At 36.0% G+C, this 19,628-nt stretch overlaps 1 protein-coding gene across 9 annotated transcripts in view; it reads right to left on the bottom strand.

Moving 5' to 3' along the window:
- Positions 1 to 19,628, bottom strand: part of foxn3 (forkhead box N3) — a 176,795-nt gene that overhangs the window by 64,544 nt on the left and 92,623 nt on the right. The gene's annotated exons all lie outside the window — the stretch shown is intronic.

Below are 19,628 nucleotides of genomic sequence, written 5' to 3'. Positions count from 1 at the left end.
ATTTTTCAGAATTTTTTTGTAATGTTTGTATTATTTATGTTTTTACCAAAATGTGGTTAAATTCCATGTCAACAGCTTCTTTTAGCAATATTATTTCCAGGAAAAAAACATGACATGTCCAATACTTATTTTCCTCTACTGCATGTGTTGGTTCTCAAAAATGTAGTCCTGGGAGCATATTTCTAATGAGCCTGAGTTGTGTTAAGTAGTTATGTTTTCTGATATGATCGGATTGGTAGTTCTAGTGAGAAAAACAGCCTGGTCTTGCAGGTTGACAGGGCTGTTATGGCTCTGGATCTGGTTCTCTGAAGACGGTACAGTCAAAAGACGGTGTGCCACAAGGAATAAACACACCACTTCACATTGGCTAATCTCCGCAGCGCTGTCAGTATCTTCAGGTATCTGCCCTGACAATTGAGGATAATTTGGTGTGAGAAGTAATGGAACCTCTCTATTTCTTTCACGGATCCATTAATTACAGTGTTCCGTCAGAATGTGTTTGATTTTTTCCCCGTTCCTCCTTTTTCCCCGTTGAGAGTGATTAAAACATATCTCAGCACAGCTCAGACACAGCTTGAGACGAACATCTTCATTAGCATACTAGTCGCCTAGCAACTGAAACATCTCTAACTTTCAACTTTTCCAAGATTTTTTTTTTCTCTAACCTCACACCTGAGTACACCATGCAGTCATTACTAATGTACAGGATCCACCAGTTATGCATCCATTTATCACCTACATGAAAAAGAGCAACATCTTATAATAAAGCAAAACAGTAATTGGCTTGTTACATTTATTTTACTCACTTCCATTATAAATGAAACCTGCATACAAACAGTATAAAATTTTTCACTTTAATAAAAATGAAAACTTAATTTATTACCAGTTTTAGCCTTTTAAAATAAAATGAAAATTATTTTTGGGTGTTTTAATAATAATAATAATAATAATAATAATAATAATAATAATAATAACAAACACAACATTGTTATTATTATTATTATTATTATTATTATTATTATTATTATTATTATTATTATTATTATTATTATTATTATTATTAATATCAATAGTAATATTGAACATAATATTAACAATAAAAATAATACATTCTCATTATTATTATTATTATTATTATTATTATAGTAATGGTGATAATGATGATGATGATGATGATGATAATGATAATTTATTATTATTATTATTATTATTAATATTATTATAGTAATGGTGATAATGATGATGATGATGATGATAATGATAATTTATTATTATTATTGTTATTATTATTATTATTATTATGTTAATACTAATGATAATAACAATAATAATAATAATAATAATAATAATAATAATAATAATAACAATATTATTATTGATAATGACAATAATAATAATAATAATAATAATATATTAATAATCAAATATTATTAACAATATTAAATTATTATTAATTATATAATAATATAATAATAATAATAATTATAAGCATATTATTAATGATAATGACAAAACAATAACAACAACATTAATAATAATAATAATAATAATAATACTATTATTATTATTTGTATTATTATTATTGTTATTTACTTTTTATAAAAAATACAAAATGCAAAAAACTAATTATATAACAATAATATACTGTTGTATATTTTAAATACTTTGAACAAACTATTTTCTAAATAAACATTAAAAAGAGAATTCTACACCCGTCTAAATATATTTTTTTATATTTTTATTTTAAAAGACTGTTTATTAATCTTCATTAAGACAAAAAAACTACCCTATATTTATCCTTTTTATTTAAGAAAAAGGAAACAATACAAAATAAGTTTTACGATCACACGACTGTTGATGTAAACAATTTGCTAGCATTAGAAGAAGATACAAAAAATGATGGGCTGTTCCCCATGCCATCTTTCCCTCTTTCGGTTAGTCTATGCAGTCAGTAAAAGTGTTTATACTCCTCATGCACATATGCTTTATATCAGGTTACAGCTCCGGTATGTGTTGCCATGGACACGGCATGCCTCATGATAGACGACCCAAGTCCTTTTTTTAATCAGCTGTAGGAACTGTAGGAGAAAAAAAGCCGGAAAGCTTTTATGATATTACGTTATTTATATGTTATTATGTGCCCTCCACTCCCTGAACATAATAAAAAGAAATGAGATCTCCCGTTGCAATTATTTGGCCCATGGTTTCGCCTGTAAAATTTAACACATTCAAAGGAGGGAACAATCAAACAGCTGCTGATGGAGTTTAAGCCTGTGAGTCCTGATATACATTCATATCAATAGCGTCTTTTGTTCTTAAGTAAGGGAACCATTGCTGTTGCTCATACTAAGTGTTTATGATTTGAACTAACTTCTAATGCCAAGTATTCAACTTACTGTACAGCCGTTTGTGCTGTGGATATTAATAATAATGTGTGCTACTATTTTTTTTAAACATGTTTATCACATTGCAGACTCTAAACTACATTTAAGGCAGGAAATTAACAAAGAGCTTGGGACTGGGACATTAAGGGGCCAATCACACCCAACGTGCTTTTTGCATTGAGAGGCGCCTTTTTTGAATGATTTAATAACATCCGCCAGCATTTTGCACGCTGCTTATGGGCCTATTGCCTCACAGCAAGAAGGTCACTGATTCGAGCCTTGCCTGGGTCAGTTGGCGTTTCTGTTTGCATGTTCTCCTCGGGTTCGTGTGGGTTTCCTCCAGGTGTTCCGATTTCCCCCACAGTCCAAAGACATTACAGGTGAATTGGGTAAGCTAAATTGACCACAGTGTATGAGTGTGAATGAGTATGTATGGATTTCCCAGAGATGGTTTGCAGCTGGAAGGGCATCAGCTGCGTAAAACATATGCTGGATAAGTTGGCGGTTCATTCCGCTGTGGTGACCCCAGATTAATAAAGGGACTGAGTCGAAAAGAAAAGAAATTAATGAATGAGAATAGCTTTATTATTATGCATATGTAATGTTGCTTTTGCGTTATAATGTTCATTTAAGTTTTAGTGCAATAATGTTTTCTTTTCATCACATTAACTCTCAGTGTCGTTTGCTTTATATCTGTTTCACCAGCAATCTTAATTGTTGATGATACAAATGAGCACTTCATAGCTGATCTATATTAAATGGATAAAAATGCTTAATTGTCTGGAACTTAAAATGTAATGGAAATAAAGCATTTTCCAATTTTTTTAAAACTGTATGTTATTAATTTACACAGCCAAAATTATCAAATTAATAGTAGTACTTGTAATATTAGTACTTTATATTATATACTCGCAAATTATATTTAATAAGGCAAGAACTTTTTCACAGTATGTCGGATCATTTTTTTTCTTCTGGAGAAAGCCTTATTTGTTTTATTTTAGCTAGAATGAAAGCAGTTTTAAAGTTTTTAAAAACTATTTTAAGGTCAATATTATTAGCCCCATAGAGCAATATTATTTTTCGATCATCTACACAGAACAAACCACTGTTATAAACTGACTTGCCTAATTGACCTAATTAGTAAAGCATTTAAATGTCACTTTAAGATGTATAGAATTATATAAAAATATCTAGTAAAATATAATTTACTGTTATCATGGCAAAGATGAAAGAAAATTATTTTTTCAAAATTTTCTCAAAATCTTCTCTCTGTTAAACAGAAATTGGGAAAAATATATAGGGGACTAATAATTCAGGAGCGCTAATAATTCAGATTTAAACTGTATATATATTTATATGTACATGAATAAAATAAAAAAATAAATAAAAAATGTGTGTGTTTATATATATATATATATATATATATATATATATATATATATATATATATATATATATATATATATATATATATATATATATATATATATATACTGAATTTATGAAATGCATGTACATAATCAAAATCAAATAGACCAAGTGACATTACCATCAACCTTATTGTTGAACAGTGTCCTATCAATGTCCCATTGCATGGGCAAGCACCACTCATTTTATCAAACCTGTAGTACAACATCCCTCTTGAGGGGTGGAGGGATAAAGGTTACATCGGGGTACCAGACCTGGAAGAGCACAGAGCACTACCTCTGTCTGCATATGCATATCCCAGTAATCTAAGCGGAAACAACCCCAACTGGCTCCGGCTGAAGCTCTTTGAACCTGCTCTGTGGGATGAGGCTTGCTCCTTCAGCTGAAATGCTTTTTAATCAAAAGTTAACGGCAGTTATGAGATCCAAAACCTGTTTCTTCAGAGCTCCGGTGGTGCGGCTACGACCGACAGAGCATTTTCTAAAATGTTAACATCAATGGGGAAGGGCACTCTTTTGCCCTTGCTGGATGTTTGAATGTAAAACACACGCGGAGTCTTGCTGGGTATATACCCCATCTATTTTTAATCCGGCGCTCTGTCTGTTTGCTCTGTCAATGCAAACACTCGTACCTTTCAAGGAACAGCCGCTTTTCCCTTCCCCATGAGCAGCATGCCTGGGTTATTCATTTTTAAACAAAGCTTACCTCCTTTTGCTTGATTCTGTAATCTCATTTCAAATCCTATCGCCCACTACATTTCCCTATACCCCTACAATTGCAATCCTCTTAAACTAATCTAAAGTCTAATTGGTGCCAGCATCGGTTCTCCCCTGTAGGTTACTTCTCGCCTTGAGGGTTTTAACTTTTGTTCCTGTGAAATCTGAGCTGCCCTTGCCCAGACTCACTGCTCACAATGGAGGCTTTCTCAGGGCCAGGGGATTGTGAAGGCTGCATTCAATTATTGGTTTTTCAGAGCAGAATCTTGAAGATTTGCTAAAAACATGCTACATGTTGCATGATATAAGGGTAACAGGCTAACTAGTTAAACCTGTGCAAGTAAACTGAGGTCTCTTGGAGCATCTTTATTAGCGTGCCCACCAACCATTCTCGAAATGTTGGTTGAAACCACACTTCGTTCATCCGCACGTGCGCACATTTGTGCAGATAGTATCGTTAATTTCAGTCTTCATCACATTGTCAGAAGCCAATCATACACGTTAAGAGCCGGAAAAAGAATTGAACCGGTCACCTCTCGAGTCCTCTATCGGGTCTGAGTCACTCGTTCATCACGGGCCAATCATATGCGTTTAGAGCCGGAAAAAGAATTGAACCGGTCACCTCTCGAGTCCTCTATCGGGTCTGAGTCACTCGTTCATCACGGGCCAATCATATGCGTTTAGAGCCGGAAAAAAAATTTATCCGCTCACCTCTCGAGTCCTCTATCGGGTCTGAGTCACTCGTTCATCACGGGCCAATCATATGCGTTTCTCGAGTCCTCTATCGGGTCTAATTCACTCGTTCATCACGGGCCAATCATACGCGTTTAGAGCCAGAAAAAGAATTCATCCGCTCACCTCTCGAGTCCTCTGTCGGGTCTGAGTCACTCGTTCATCACGGGCCAATCATATGCATTTAGAGCCGGAAAAAGAATTGAACCGTTCTTCTCTCAAGTCCTCGGGTTTAAGTCATTCTGTCACGTGATGAACGAATGATCATGGCTCCTATCGGCTTAGACTGTGCATTGATTAAGATTAGATGTGACTGTCAGTGTAACGTGAATGAACCCCTGACATTTGAAGACATGAAGAGATGAGCTGAGCAAAGAGACACAAATGCCTTCATTGACAAAAGAGCAGGTAAACATTGAATTATTATTTTCTCCTTCTTATATCCTATTTATGACTTATTTGTTGTGCAATCAACCTTTTGGGCTAGCTTTAAATGTGTTTGGAAGCAATTCGTAACATTTTAATAATATTTTAGCAAATTGAACCAACTGAACGAAATGACTAGAAAAAAGATTTGTTAATCTTGATAAACGAGACTCAAAGATCCGAGTCAGTAAAATGATCCGAACTTCCCATCACTAGTGTTTACATAGATGAATATGGCCAAGGTATAAATACACAGTATAGTTGCAAGCTTATTGTCACATTATATCGTTATGATAACATAATATATGCCTTTAGTGATTTCCTAAAGATAAATACCCAAAAATAACGCTACTGGAATAACTACCGTAGTCGCCATTGTTGATTTCATATGAAGCAAGAGATCGCGATGACATATGATGATGTGTGCAACTGTGGTAGTGCTGTCCCATTTCTTAGGGGTAAATTTTGAAGCCCTTCCCCTTCACACTCAGTTTCCAAGGTCAAGGAAAGGGCTGGGAGTGCAAAATAGAATTGGGATTGGGTCTAAAACAGGAGGAGTAGAATTGGTGCCGTGACCCGGAAAGGAGTGAGGTTTAGTGGGGTGAGTGTAACGGACAAGTAGAACTAGCAGAAACTGTGTGAATAAGAAATGACACAAGAAGCTGTTGGTTCAATGGCCTTGTTAGTGCACCCGGCTTACATGCTGGTAATAGGACTTGAATCCTTCATGGACGTAATCACATGAACATAAATTCACTTATTATAAGCCTGCTGGAACACTTGATACTTCTTGTCAGTAACGACATTCTATGGTATGATATTCCCAGATAACAACTGTTGAACCTAACAACACATGCTCATCTGAGTACTACCTGGAATCATCTTGACCATTATCAAATACAGTCACATCTATATTTTCTTGTCTGTCACACTGCTGTTTTTGACTGTTTGGTTTCATCTTGTGAATGAATATTATATAGATTAATGCGTGCTCCATTCAGCCATTTTTGTCCAGTTTTGCGTTAATGTTAAGGTGCTGATTAGCCTGGTAAACTTTATTCCGCAGTAACAATTGAATGGATATACTTTATTCCTTACATAACACTCACCCCCATTACACCATCAATTGGTGCCGGCACTCAAATGAGAGTGAGGTCTGAGCTCTGCAACTATAGTCTTCTGGTTTATAAATACACAGAAGTCTTCCAGCAGAAGTTGGGGTCTTTGTTGTCTAGTGACATCAGTGGTTATGGTCATTAGCTCCCTTTTTAGTGCACAAGCCTATCATGACTGATATTGGTTCAATTACTACTTGGAGCGATGCCAATATGTGCGTTTAAAAATTAAGGTTATTGATTGGCATGGCACTGATTAATTAGTAAAGAATCTTTAAGACCCATAGATTGTTCAGGTTATTAGCAATATTTGTATATTACTATAGGCAGTGTGGTGGCTCAGTCATCTCACAGCAAGAAGGTTGCTTGTTCGAGGCCTGGTTGGGTCAGTTGGCGTTTCTGGGTGGAGTTTGCATGTTCTCCCCGTTCGCGTTAGTTTCCTCCAGGTGCTCTGGAGTCCACAGATCCACAGTCAGTAGACATGCACTATAGGTGAACTGAAGAAACTAAATTGGCTTTAGTGTATGAGTGTGAATGTGAAAGGGTGTTTCCCAATGCTGGGATGTGGCTGGAAGGGCATCTGCTGCGTAAAACATATGCTGGATAAGTTGGTGGTTCATTCCGCTGTAGCAACCCCTGATAAATAAAGGGACTAGGTCGAAGGAAAATGAATGAATAAATGAATAAATGAATAAATGAATATATATATATATATATATATATATATATATATATATATATATATATATATATATATATATATATATATATATATATATATATTTAGGAATTGTTTAATGAGAGTTTTGTGTGTTGCACTGGAATTTGTAACTTATATTTTTAACATTGCAGATGGCAAATTTACAATTACAAAGAAAGTGTATTTAGAATAAAAGATTCATCTGTACAAATGGCTAAATGAGAGCTGGAGAAAAATGGTTTAGAGCTAAGAAAAATATGGCTCATGGATCCAGACAGAATATTTTCCATGGACTTTAAACGGGAAAAAGGCTGGCTGTTGACAAATCTCCAAAAGAACAAAAATACCTCAAAGTCTATAAATTTCCACAGCCGTGCTTCCAATGACTGCTTCACACCACCCAAAAAAAGCCACAATCTTCCACAAACATTTTTTTTGTCTAAAGAAAAAAAAAAGAATGATATAAAAAGAAAAAAAAAACGCTTTTAAATGAAACTAAGTAAGCTGTTTGTGCATGCTAATCAAACTGAAGAAATCTTCAATCATGCAATGAACACCACTACCAAGAAACCTCAAGAAAGCATGTTCTTCACATGCCTACGTTATTCAAGGAGCAACATAGGCTCATTCTGAAAACGTAGCCCTATATACGTTTCTGGAGATTGTAAATTTTGTAGTCAGAGGTACGTATGGCTGAATTTTTTTAGATAAAAAAGAAATTTGAGATCTCAATAAGTGTACACAGTGCCCTTTGGTGGATTTATAAGAAAACAGCAGGAGCGAATGTCACTCAAGAGAGTAATTTGACATCTCAAAAAGCATACACAGCGGCCTCTGGTGGAATTACGAGAAAACAGCAGGTGCGAATGGAACTAGTGAGAGAAATTTGAGATCTCAAAAAGCATACACAGCAGCCCCTGAGGGATTTACGAGAAAACAGCAGGCATGAATGGCACTAGCAAAAGAAATTTGACGATCCAAAAAAATATATACAGTGTGCTCTGGTCAATTTACGAGAAAACAGCAGGCGCGAATGGCACTCACGAAAGAAATCTGAGATCTCAAAAAAAGTGTACACAGTGGCCTCTGGTGGATTTATGAGAAAACAGCAGGTGCGAATGTTCCTTGCGAAAGAAATTTGAGATCTCAAAAAACATACACAGCGGCCTCTGGTGGGTTTACAAGAAAACAGCTGGTTCGAATAGCACTCACGAGAGAAATTTGAGATCTCAAAGAGCATGCACAGTGGCCTCTAGTGGATTTATGAGAAAACAGCAGGTGCGAATAGCACTCGCGAGAGAAATTTGAGACCTCAAAAAGCATACACAGCGGCCTCTGGTGGATTTGCAAAAACAAAAACTGCAAAAAAACGTAGCTCCCGGGACGTATCCGATGGTCTCCAGAAATGTATATAGAGGTACGTTTTCAGAATGAGCCTGGGTTGTCAAAGAGACATGTGACATGTTCCATAGAAAGGTTCATCAGTCTGGGCTGCTGAAAAGCTAATATAAGTCTCTGAACTTTATTGGTGGAGGAGATCCAAAGACACACAGAGGGTTTCTGCCAGATATGGAAGCCCCATCACTTACACAGCACTGTCATTGGAGAAAGCGTGGAAAAGTGGGCGATCTTGTCATTTAGTGTTACTGAGAAGACTTGAAGGCAGGAAAGGGTGGGGGCAGAGGCGCACAAACAACTCGGAGAGTCTGGGAGAGAAAGAGGCTAAACAAGACAATACAGGACTGGGGCTTTTCATGAGCTTGTACATTGAATTTGTTTTCTTAGTAATGCATTCTACCCACGGGCTGAAATGACAACTATTAAAAATGAGAACTATGTCAGTCCCGCTGCATTCAGCGGTTCCCCCCCCTCCACTCTCTTTCTTTCAGGGCTTCTTCAGATTCACAGTCCTATTTAAAATTAATCTCCTAAAGCAACTGGACCTCCAGTTGTCATCTCCAATAATTCACGCATCCCCGAATTTTTATGAAGACAGACAAAAGCAGGTACAGAAAACCCTAAAATAGGCTCCAAGCCATCTGCGGTTGCCATGGAGAGTTGCGTGTTTCCAGGGCGATAGTGTATTTCGCTAGCGCTAATGGCCTGTCCTTTTGCCAGGCAGCAAATAGCCCCGTGATGCAACTGCACCTGTCTCAGCTATGTGTTACCATGGAGGCGTTCCTGTTGCTATGGCGACCATCACGCTAATAACCTCGCAAGGGCAAACATGCATTGGTGAACTCTGAGGCCCAGCTGTTCCTCCTGCGAGCTCGCTCTCGTTGTGTCTCTCAAACTCTCCGAGCATGTTAAGGAATGTTCGTCTACCTGAGCCCACATTGCACAGCCTCTTAAAGGGGACGTGTCCCTTTTTCTCCCCCTTGAAGTCTACTTATAATGTTCACCAAGGCTTCATTCATTCATTTTCTTTTCAGCTTCATTAATCAGGGGTCGCCACAGTGGAATGAACCGCAGACTAACCCAGCATATTTTTTTTTTAAGTAGCTGATGCCCTTCCAGCTGCAACCCAACACTGGGTAACACCCACACATTCTTGCATTCTCACTCATACACTACGGCCTGTACCAGTTCACCTGTATCACAATTCTTTAGACTGTGGGGGAAACCGAAGCACCCGGAGGAAACCCACACGAACACAGGGAGAACAAGCAAACTTCACACAGAAATGGCAATTGACCCAGCTGGGGCTCGAACCAGCGACTTTCTTGCTGTGAGGCAATCGTGCTACCCACTGCGCCACCATGACGCCCCCTTCACCAAGGTTTTGTACAGCAAAAACAACAATTTTCCATCCTCTTTCTGATCTTTACACCATGCACCATAGCAATATGATAACTTATCATATTGCTATGGTGCATGGTGTAAAGAAGATCAAATCCCTGTTAGCATTATAACATTTCTATAATGTCCGTAAGTCACTTTGTCAGATTATGCCATTTTTTCTAGATTAAATCTTGAGTGTTCTTGTAACAAATATGCCAGACTACAAGATGCTTCACGGTCAATCATTGCAAAGCATGATGTCTATAGCATGCATTCTGTCATCAAGAAAATGCATGCTTTACAAATGTCTCTGTTATTGCCTATCAAGTCCTCACAAAAATTTTGTGTTTAATAGATGTCTAATAGACATCTAAACTGACAGCTTGGCTAAAACAAGGCTAAACTTGGGCTGTTAGTGACAATCTAACAGACATCTAAGAATAGTGCAAAAAAAAGTAAAGGGAAGGAAGAGGACTTATATGCAGAAACTTAATTGATTGATTCATTCATTCATTCATACATTCATTCATTCATTTTCTTGTCAGCTTAGTCCCTTTATTAATCTAGGGTCGCCACAGCAGAATAAACCGCCAATTTATCCAGCAAGGTTTTATGCAGCGGATGCCCTTCCAGCCGCAACCCATCTCTGAGAAACATCCACACACACATTCACACACACATTCATACACTACGGACAATTTAGCCTACACAATTCACCTGTACCGCGTGTCTTTGGACTGTGGGGGAAACCGGAGCACCTGGAGGAAACCCACGCAAAGGCAGGGAGAACATGCAAAGTCCACACAGAAACGCCAACTGAGCCGAGGTTCGAACCAGCGACCTTCTTGCTGTGAGGCGACAGCACTACCTACTGCTCCACTACCTCACCTTAATTGATTTATTTATAACAAAAAATATAAAATAAAAAAGGCAACAAAACAACCCTGTGGGGGGAAACATTGACTAAACAAATGAACTTGACTGGGCTGGCTGGCAGGGATCAGGGATCAGGGATAGAAGACAGGACAGGACAAAACAAGGAGATAAACAATGACAAACTGGTACAGGACAGCAGACATGAGGAGACTATAAGCAGAAATAATTAACAAACAAACAGGTTAACATAATAAACTAATAATGGGTTAACAAGGAGGGTGGAACTAGACCATAGACAGGAGAGCACACGACACAAAGAAAAAACACAAGCCCTGTGCTCACATAAAAAAAGACCAGAACATGCAGTAGGGCTGTGCAATTAATAGAAAATTCAGTTTCGATTTTGGTTTCTAACAATTATGAAAAAACATTAATTGAGATTAAACGATTATTGCATCATATACCGCTCCCTTTCCAGTTGTACACATTTGTTGCTCTGCAAAGTTCAGTTTCATGTGAACATTACTAAAATCATTTACTGTGATGTAACGTTTGCAGCACGGGAAGAGCATCATTCATTGATGTACATTTGAATCGTTCATGTTTAACTGAATTTATACAGTTGAAGTCAGAATTATTTGCCCTCCAAAATTTTTTGTAGTTTCTTTTGCAGGCAATGAAAAGAATATATACTGCTTGAGGAGGCTAATAATATTGATCTTAAAATATGTTTCAAAATATTTAAAACTGCTTTTAATCCAGCCAAAAAATAGACTTTCTCCAGAAGAGAAATATTATAGGAAATACTGTGAAAAATTCCCTGCTATGTTTAACATAATTTGGGAAAAATTATAAAAAAGAAAAAAAAATTAGGGCTAATAATTTTGACTTCAACTGTATTCGTTTTGAATAATCGTGATTAAAATTATGACCAAAATAATTGTGATTATGCTTTTTCCCATAATCAAGCAGCCCTAACATGCAGCCAATGAGAGAATTAATTAACCGCGTGTTCACAAGAAACACTAAAGCATGTGGTGCATGTAAAAATGTACTACGTGCTAAACACAACACCAACAAAAGACAACGCAAGACACAAGTGCACGATATTTAAAAACTTACCGTGCACTCACACATGTAATGTGCATGTTTCTTTTCCCAGCAAAAACTGAATCGAAACCAACTAGACTGAGATGTAGAGAAACAGACAGGACAAACACCAAAACAAGAGAAAGCGTCCAAGGCATGCCCAGACCCTAGCACGCCTACATTAAGTGGGAACGGCCACGGCTCGAGCGGGGCCGAGACGGCACTCATACAAAAGGCATACAATGACAGAAATGAGTGCTCGACCCGAGAAAACTTGCCAAACACAACATACAAGACACTACAGGACTAGAGTCTAGAGCCACCCAAACAAGGGTTAACAAGACCAGAGTGGCACAATCCTGACAAACTGTTCCTTTGATACTTGTACAGTATATATGAATTAATATTGATAAGGCACATAGACTTTTTCACTACTTCATTGAATAGATGGTTCAAACAATATAAAAGTCTGTACTTTGTTTGGTTACGCTGTTTGTGTGTACACAAAATATTATTGCTGCTTGTTCAAACTACTTATTTAAGCTGAGCAGAAACTTCACAAATCTTGTGTTTTCTTTGGGACAACTTAACTGTTTATATTCAATCTACTTTATTTTGTAAAAACAATTCAGTTAACCCAATCAACTTGTATCAGTGACGAGATGAGGGAATTGTGTTTAACCCAGAATATTTTACAGTGATTTACAGTAAATCAAAATACTTTATTACCAAAAGAAAAGCTTTTCAGTGATCTCCCTCCTTTAAAGAAAGCTCTACAGTGAACGATGACACAGACATACCCTACTACAGGTACTGCGAATGACATCATCAAAACATATTATACATTCATTCCATCTGTCCTGAACAACATGTGGATTAAAAAAGAGCTGTAGCGCCGAGCTCACTACTATCAGCATCTAATAATGTCTATAGTAATTACAAAACCTGCAAAGATGAAAGAGTGGTATGCAAAAAAGAAAGAGCAGGGAAGAGGAATGTGTCAGTCTATGACTCAGCTGATTCGTGTGAACCTTAGAAATGCTATAAAAAGCTTCATTCGGCTTCCTGGGAGCCGCAGTGGCCAGATAAACACTTTATTACACACTGCTACACGCAGATTCACCATCTGGTCTGAGAGAGAGAGGAAGCCAAGGCTGTGTGTGCTCAACGCTACAGTGCTATCTTTGCTAGCGTATGCATGCATGCACACACACCTCACACCAGAGCCTTCAGAATGATCTGAAATGTGAGGTTGGAGCATTTTCAACTAATGAATATTAATTAGATGAGGCAAAGTTTTGTCAATAACAGTAATGGAATTGATCTTCATCCAATATACACTGCATTTAAACATTAGGTTGATCTGATTTTTGAGAAGGCATCAATTTGTTTATTGATTTAAAACATTCAGAAATTGGTGCTATACTCCAGAAAAAAAAAAGTACAAATCTGTAACTAGGCAGGTACCATTTTAAAAGGTACAGTTTTGTACCTAATAGGTCCACATTTGTACCTCATCGTAGGGCTGCGCAATATATCATTTCATTAGTTTAGTTTATTTTACTTTATTTATTTATAAAGTGCAATGAAACAACCATTGTTGACCATTGTGCTTTACAATCCTAAAAGCAAACCATTACAAACCTTCTATCAAAAATATACAGAAACAGATAAATCAACATAGAATACATCCAACAAACCACACAGCATCAACGATAAATAACAAGACACCAGATAGGTACAACAGGATTAATTTTCTCCCAATTTAAAAGCTTTTTCTAATAGGTGTAGTTAAAGTTTCTCTCTGAACAAAGATTCATTGGAAACTGTTCTAATGGACACAGGTAGCCACATTTTAGGACGTAATACACTCTCAGAAAAAAGGTTCACGGGGGTACAAATAATGTTCCTTGAGGAACAGTTTCGTACCAAAATTGTACCTTATATAGTACAGAAAAATACTCTTATGATACTGTTCTGTGCCTTTTATGGTACAACTGAAATGATGGTATACAATTGTTCTAATATAAAAGGTACAAAAGTGTGGGACAACTCCTTCTTTATTAATATCTATGAAAATAAATATTACCAGAAAGGCAAAGTGATTTTATGGATAATTTCCATATTAAAACAATAATCTTCATTTAAATACATTTAAAGGAACTTATAAACATTACTTATTAAGTTCTATAATACAATATTTCAAAACAACTGGTAAAACACAAAACTATAGGTATCGTAAACTAACATTTAAGACATTTTAAACAAATATTTGGTAAGCGTTTTCGACACTGTTAACGTACAAAGATATTCATCAATATCGCCATGTGTGTATTTGCAGTAGTCCCAGAGATATGCAATGTTCAGTCTGAACTATTGACCAGGAGCTACACAATTGTATTTGATCACTGTATTTATATGGAATTTAAATATGATTTATGCAAAAAAAAAATAATAATAATAAAAAAATCTTACTTAGAATTTTTGTCTTGTTTCTAGTCCAAATATCTAAATTTCGAAGCGAAAACAAAATTATTTCACTTACCACACTGGCAGATAGTTTTTTTTAAAAAAAGCAAAAAAAAAAAGAAGTAATAATAATAATAATAACTCACATATTTCTTCTGATGGTGAAAACTAAACAATATTTTTACTTGCTCTAAGTATATTTGGACTAGAAACAAGAGTAAGAAAAGCATTAGACTCCCCAGAAAACCGCCAAATAGAGCTATTCAAACCAACCATCTTCTGAAATTGTTTTCATATCGCAATATTTATCGCAGAAAAATAAAATTATGTAATATAATACTTTTACAATATTGTGCAGCCCTCCCTTATAGTATCTTAAATGTACACAAGCCTGCCCTTAAAGTACAAAATTGTACCTTTAACATAAAAGTATGCACCTGTAAGACATAAAATTGTACCTTTTGAAAAGATGAAAGATGACAGGTTTTGTAACTTTATTCAAGGTTTTTTTTACTTTATTTCTAAGAGTGAACTATGTCTTTTCAACCAGATGAAGTATTTGAAATACAAGTCTTGCACATGCCTATGAGAAATCTCAGTGAAAACTATTGAATAACATGGAAAACAAAAACTATGTAAATCATAGGTTGCAGGTTTTCAGCTTTCTTGCAAATATCCTATTTTGGGTTAACAGACGAAAGTATTTTGGGGTGAACTATCCATTTAAAATTCTCTTTCACATCAGCTGTCAATTACACAATGTCAAAGGGACACAAAAAGTTCACATAATGTTGAGTATGTCTGCGAATGTAAAGTAAACAGTTGGAAAAGAAATCACACGTACTGCACATCAGTATGAATGTCTGAAGCAGCAGATATAAAGACAAAATGTCCATTATTTATATTTAGGACATTGAGATGTCAATGACTACAATCTTAGCATTTAAGGGAGTTCAGAAACAGTGTTTACTGATATAGAGAATAACTCCCTTTAGACCAGAGATGCCCAAAGGTGGCCCATTGTAACCTTTGATTTGACCCACTATCCTATCTGAGAAAAGAATGAGAATGATGGAGAGGGTTGGGGCCAATGCCTTTAAAAAAGATCATCATTTATAATTTGACATAATATTTTTTTATAGCTGAGCTACCAAAAAAAAGCATGTTTCATTTAAATCTAGTAAATGAATCAGATTTTTTTTTTGTAATGTAAATAACATCATTCGACTGATAGAGGACTTTACAAAAGACATTAGCAAACCAAGGCAAAAACTAGTGTAACTCCATCATGTTATAAATGAGGTTGCTTTTGTTTTTACTGTAAAAACTTCATTATAAAATGTTAAAAATAATGCTGTATTGATTAATATTAGTCTTCAGCAGAATAAAACTTTAGTCAATCCCTTTTCTTTGTTTCCTTTATGCACACCAGCCATTCTGGTAAAGTCTAGATCGGATACGCAGCTGGCCGGAAGTGCGATATGTACATCCATTATAGTAGCATTTTTTATGACACTGTGTAACGATAATTAATATTTTTAAGGTCCTGTGACGGCTGGGTTTAGGGTTGGGGTGGCGGTAGACGTCAAAAAATACAATTTATTGGGTAAATTAATAGATAACATAAATAATACTCGGCAGCGCTTCATGTGTGCGACCTTTCCGGCTGAACCTAGTTGAAAACACAGGGAGCTTCTGTGACTGCGAGAAATGCAAACTGCTGAAGTTTAAGGTAGACGCAATGAAAAGTACACATGTTTGCAAACCTACCTAAAGTTACAAACAATAATTAGAGCGATCATGTGGTGAATGTTGATCTTTTGTTGAGCCCAATGAGCCTTACATCTAAAAAAAGAGCAAGGGTGTTCCTTTGGTGACATCGCTTTGACTCTCACGCTGAAAATGGCGGACGTGAAACAACAAACTGAGGATATGGGGATCAATATGGCCAGTCAATCAATATTGGTGGGCGGGAGGATGCAGTCCTACGTCAAGTTGTGGTCGATCTAAAAACCCCACCAATTGGTTTACTGGGTGTGTTTAAATCACCCCAATATGACAGTCTATACACTATACTTACACACATGTCTGTCCAAACAGCTTAAAAAGTAGATTTCTCACCATAGGCGCCCTTTAATACTGCATTCAATTTGCTAAGAAACACAGTTAAACAATATTAAAGCATGTTTCGGAAGTTTAAAAAAACAATAGGCTAAAGCGCGTATTTCCAATGAGCCTGTGTTTCACACTAAACAAAGAAAAAAAAAATATGATCCCTTTAACGCTACATTAGGCAGTTTATCAGTATCATCTGTTAAACCAAAATAAGTTAAACTCCCTTGGGATCTTTAAAACAGCGTCTACAAAAAAAAAAAAAATAATAATAATAATAATCCAAAGATTTAAACTTCTCTGTGGACCTTGAAAAGTTTCTTTTATAGAATTAATCCCCGAAACCTTTTCTGCCACTAATTGGATGGTTTATTTTTAAGAGTGTGTCTTTGAAATGAGTATTTGGAGGTTGTTCTGGGTTGTTGTTTTGAAGAGGTGTAGGCCAGAGGGACTGTCCTCTGTGATCTGCTCTTCCCACAGGGCCTTGGCGTCTTTGAACACCTGGTGTTAATAACTAACATACTGCTGCTCCCACACAAGATTATCAGCGAAGCACTCAATACTGAAGAGGAATTTGCCAAGAATGGACTGAGCCCACTGACAGTGTCATTTATTTGCACGGGTTGTCTGCGCCGCTTTAGACCCTGTTTCATTAGCGGAATTATGCAAATCAGGTTACAAGCCAAAAAATAAGAATAATATGGTAGAACGCAATTTGCATAGGACAAAACCACATCTTTTAAGCCGTAACGGAGTGCAAGGTTCCTTAAAAATGCTGAAAACACCTGTTTCTCAGGGCAAAATATATTTAAAATAAATGGCCTGCTTATGTTTTCTAACAGTCTGGTATGAAAAGTATACATATATGTACTATATTTAGCTTGAACCATTGCAAATGGCAAAACAAAGCAAAATTGTATTAAAAGTAATTAACATAATTTTTTATTTAATATTTACATTTCAGAGGATTGCTGAAAAACTACTAAGAGATTTTAACTGCTGTCTGGGCTTTCACTGCCTTTCTACACCTCCCTTTTTTCATGTGTTCGATACTTTTTTCTATTGTAATTTCATATAATTGTCTATATGTGTGTGTGTGTGTGTGTGTGTGTGTGTGTGTGTGTGCGCGTGTGTTCCCTGCTGTATTTGTATGCAGTTACAGCACTCTTCTCAATCATTTGATAAATCACTGCTGCCATGATTACTTGAAAACATACACAAACACCTGCTTTTCATTTATGATAATAGCTCAACATTAACCGCTAGCCAAATACAGCTCTATGAACAAGGCAATTTATAATAATCCAAATTTACATAAAAAGGAAGCATGTTTGCGCTGTCAGGAATGATAATACCTTAAGCACACACAAATGCAGATAGTACCTGCTTAAGCTCAATCATGTGCTTTTTCAATAAGACTGACTTGATACTCCATATGCGGAAGTTGAGAAAAATGGTTTAAAATCACATTACAATCAGAAACCTGATTATCATCTGAAACACCAATTATCATTTCTACAAAAACGCTTCTCATCGGGAATCTAAGAACTTTTGCTCAGTCTTCTGAGGCACAGTTTGGCAAACAGATCGATGTTTTTTTTTTTTAAATAAGTAATGACCTTATTCAGCATTTGTTTGTCGAGCTGTGAGATTTCCAGCTTGATGAGGCAGCAGGGTGCTTGCAACACACATTTACTGCTGAACGGAGAAATGCAGGCCTTCGTGACAAAACCCCATCCAGAAAAAAAAAAAAAAACATCTGAGCATGACTCCCTTCTTCACCTCACTCCTTAATCATCTCGCCATGCTTGAGCACCACCTGAAACCCACCCGTAGCCCGTCTCTCTTACCAGAGCTGTCCGCTTTAATTCCATCTCTTTAAAAACATCCATCTCCATTTTCCGTCTCTAGCCACTGAGCTGGCCGCCCATTTGTTCCATATCCTTTGTTAAGGATGATATGCCAGTTCGAGTTTTACAGTAAAGCAATTATTTTGTCTTGCACAGTCGAGTGGCTGGGAGCGTGCAGACCTGTTAGCTGGATCAAAATGAAATGGAGCGGGAAGCGAACCCAACGCCGGGTCTCGCTCCAACAGCTCCGCTCCAATCGCCGACAACTCTCGCAAGACAAATACCCAACCAAAGATACAAAAACATGCACAATTTGATGAGATTATCATCAATTTGTTCTATTATTATTTATGCATTATCAATCAATGAGCTTTATATAAAATAAAAATTAAATTAAATTAAATTAAATTAAATTAAATTAAATTAAATTAAATTAAATTAAAGAATAAAATTAAATTAAATTAAAACTAAACTAAACTAAACTAAACTAAACTAAACTAAACTAAATTTTAATAAAATAAAATAAATGAAAAATTTAATTAAATACAAATTTTAATTAAAATTAAATGAAAAATAAAATACAATTAAACATAAAATAAAACAAAATAAAATAAAAATTATAATAAAAAAATAAAATAAAATAAAATAAAAAATAAAATAAAATGTGTAAAGTTTCTAGAGAAGTCTAAGGAGTAAAATGTATATTCTCAAATTGCATAATTTGGGATTTAATGGAAGACTGTAAACAGGCAGTGTCAGTCAATACTTTAGGAAAAAAAACACACCTTTTCACAATAAGTCCAACAATTGGCAACCAGCAACTTTTTTAGTGCATCTTAACAGAAAATAATGCTAAAGGAACATGTTTACGTGGACCTGGCAACGCTGGTTGCTAACCAATGCAACTTCCCATAACAAAAGAGAATGCCAAAGTGGAGCATTTTAAATGG

The sequence above is a fragment of the Danio rerio genome, chromosome 17, assembly GCF_049306965.1.
Source record: "Danio rerio strain Tuebingen ecotype United States chromosome 17, GRCz12tu, whole genome shotgun sequence".
In the NCBI taxonomy this organism is placed as follows: domain Eukaryota; kingdom Metazoa; phylum Chordata; class Actinopteri; order Cypriniformes; family Danionidae; genus Danio; species Danio rerio.
This window is presented reverse-complemented; position numbering and strand designations above follow the sequence as displayed.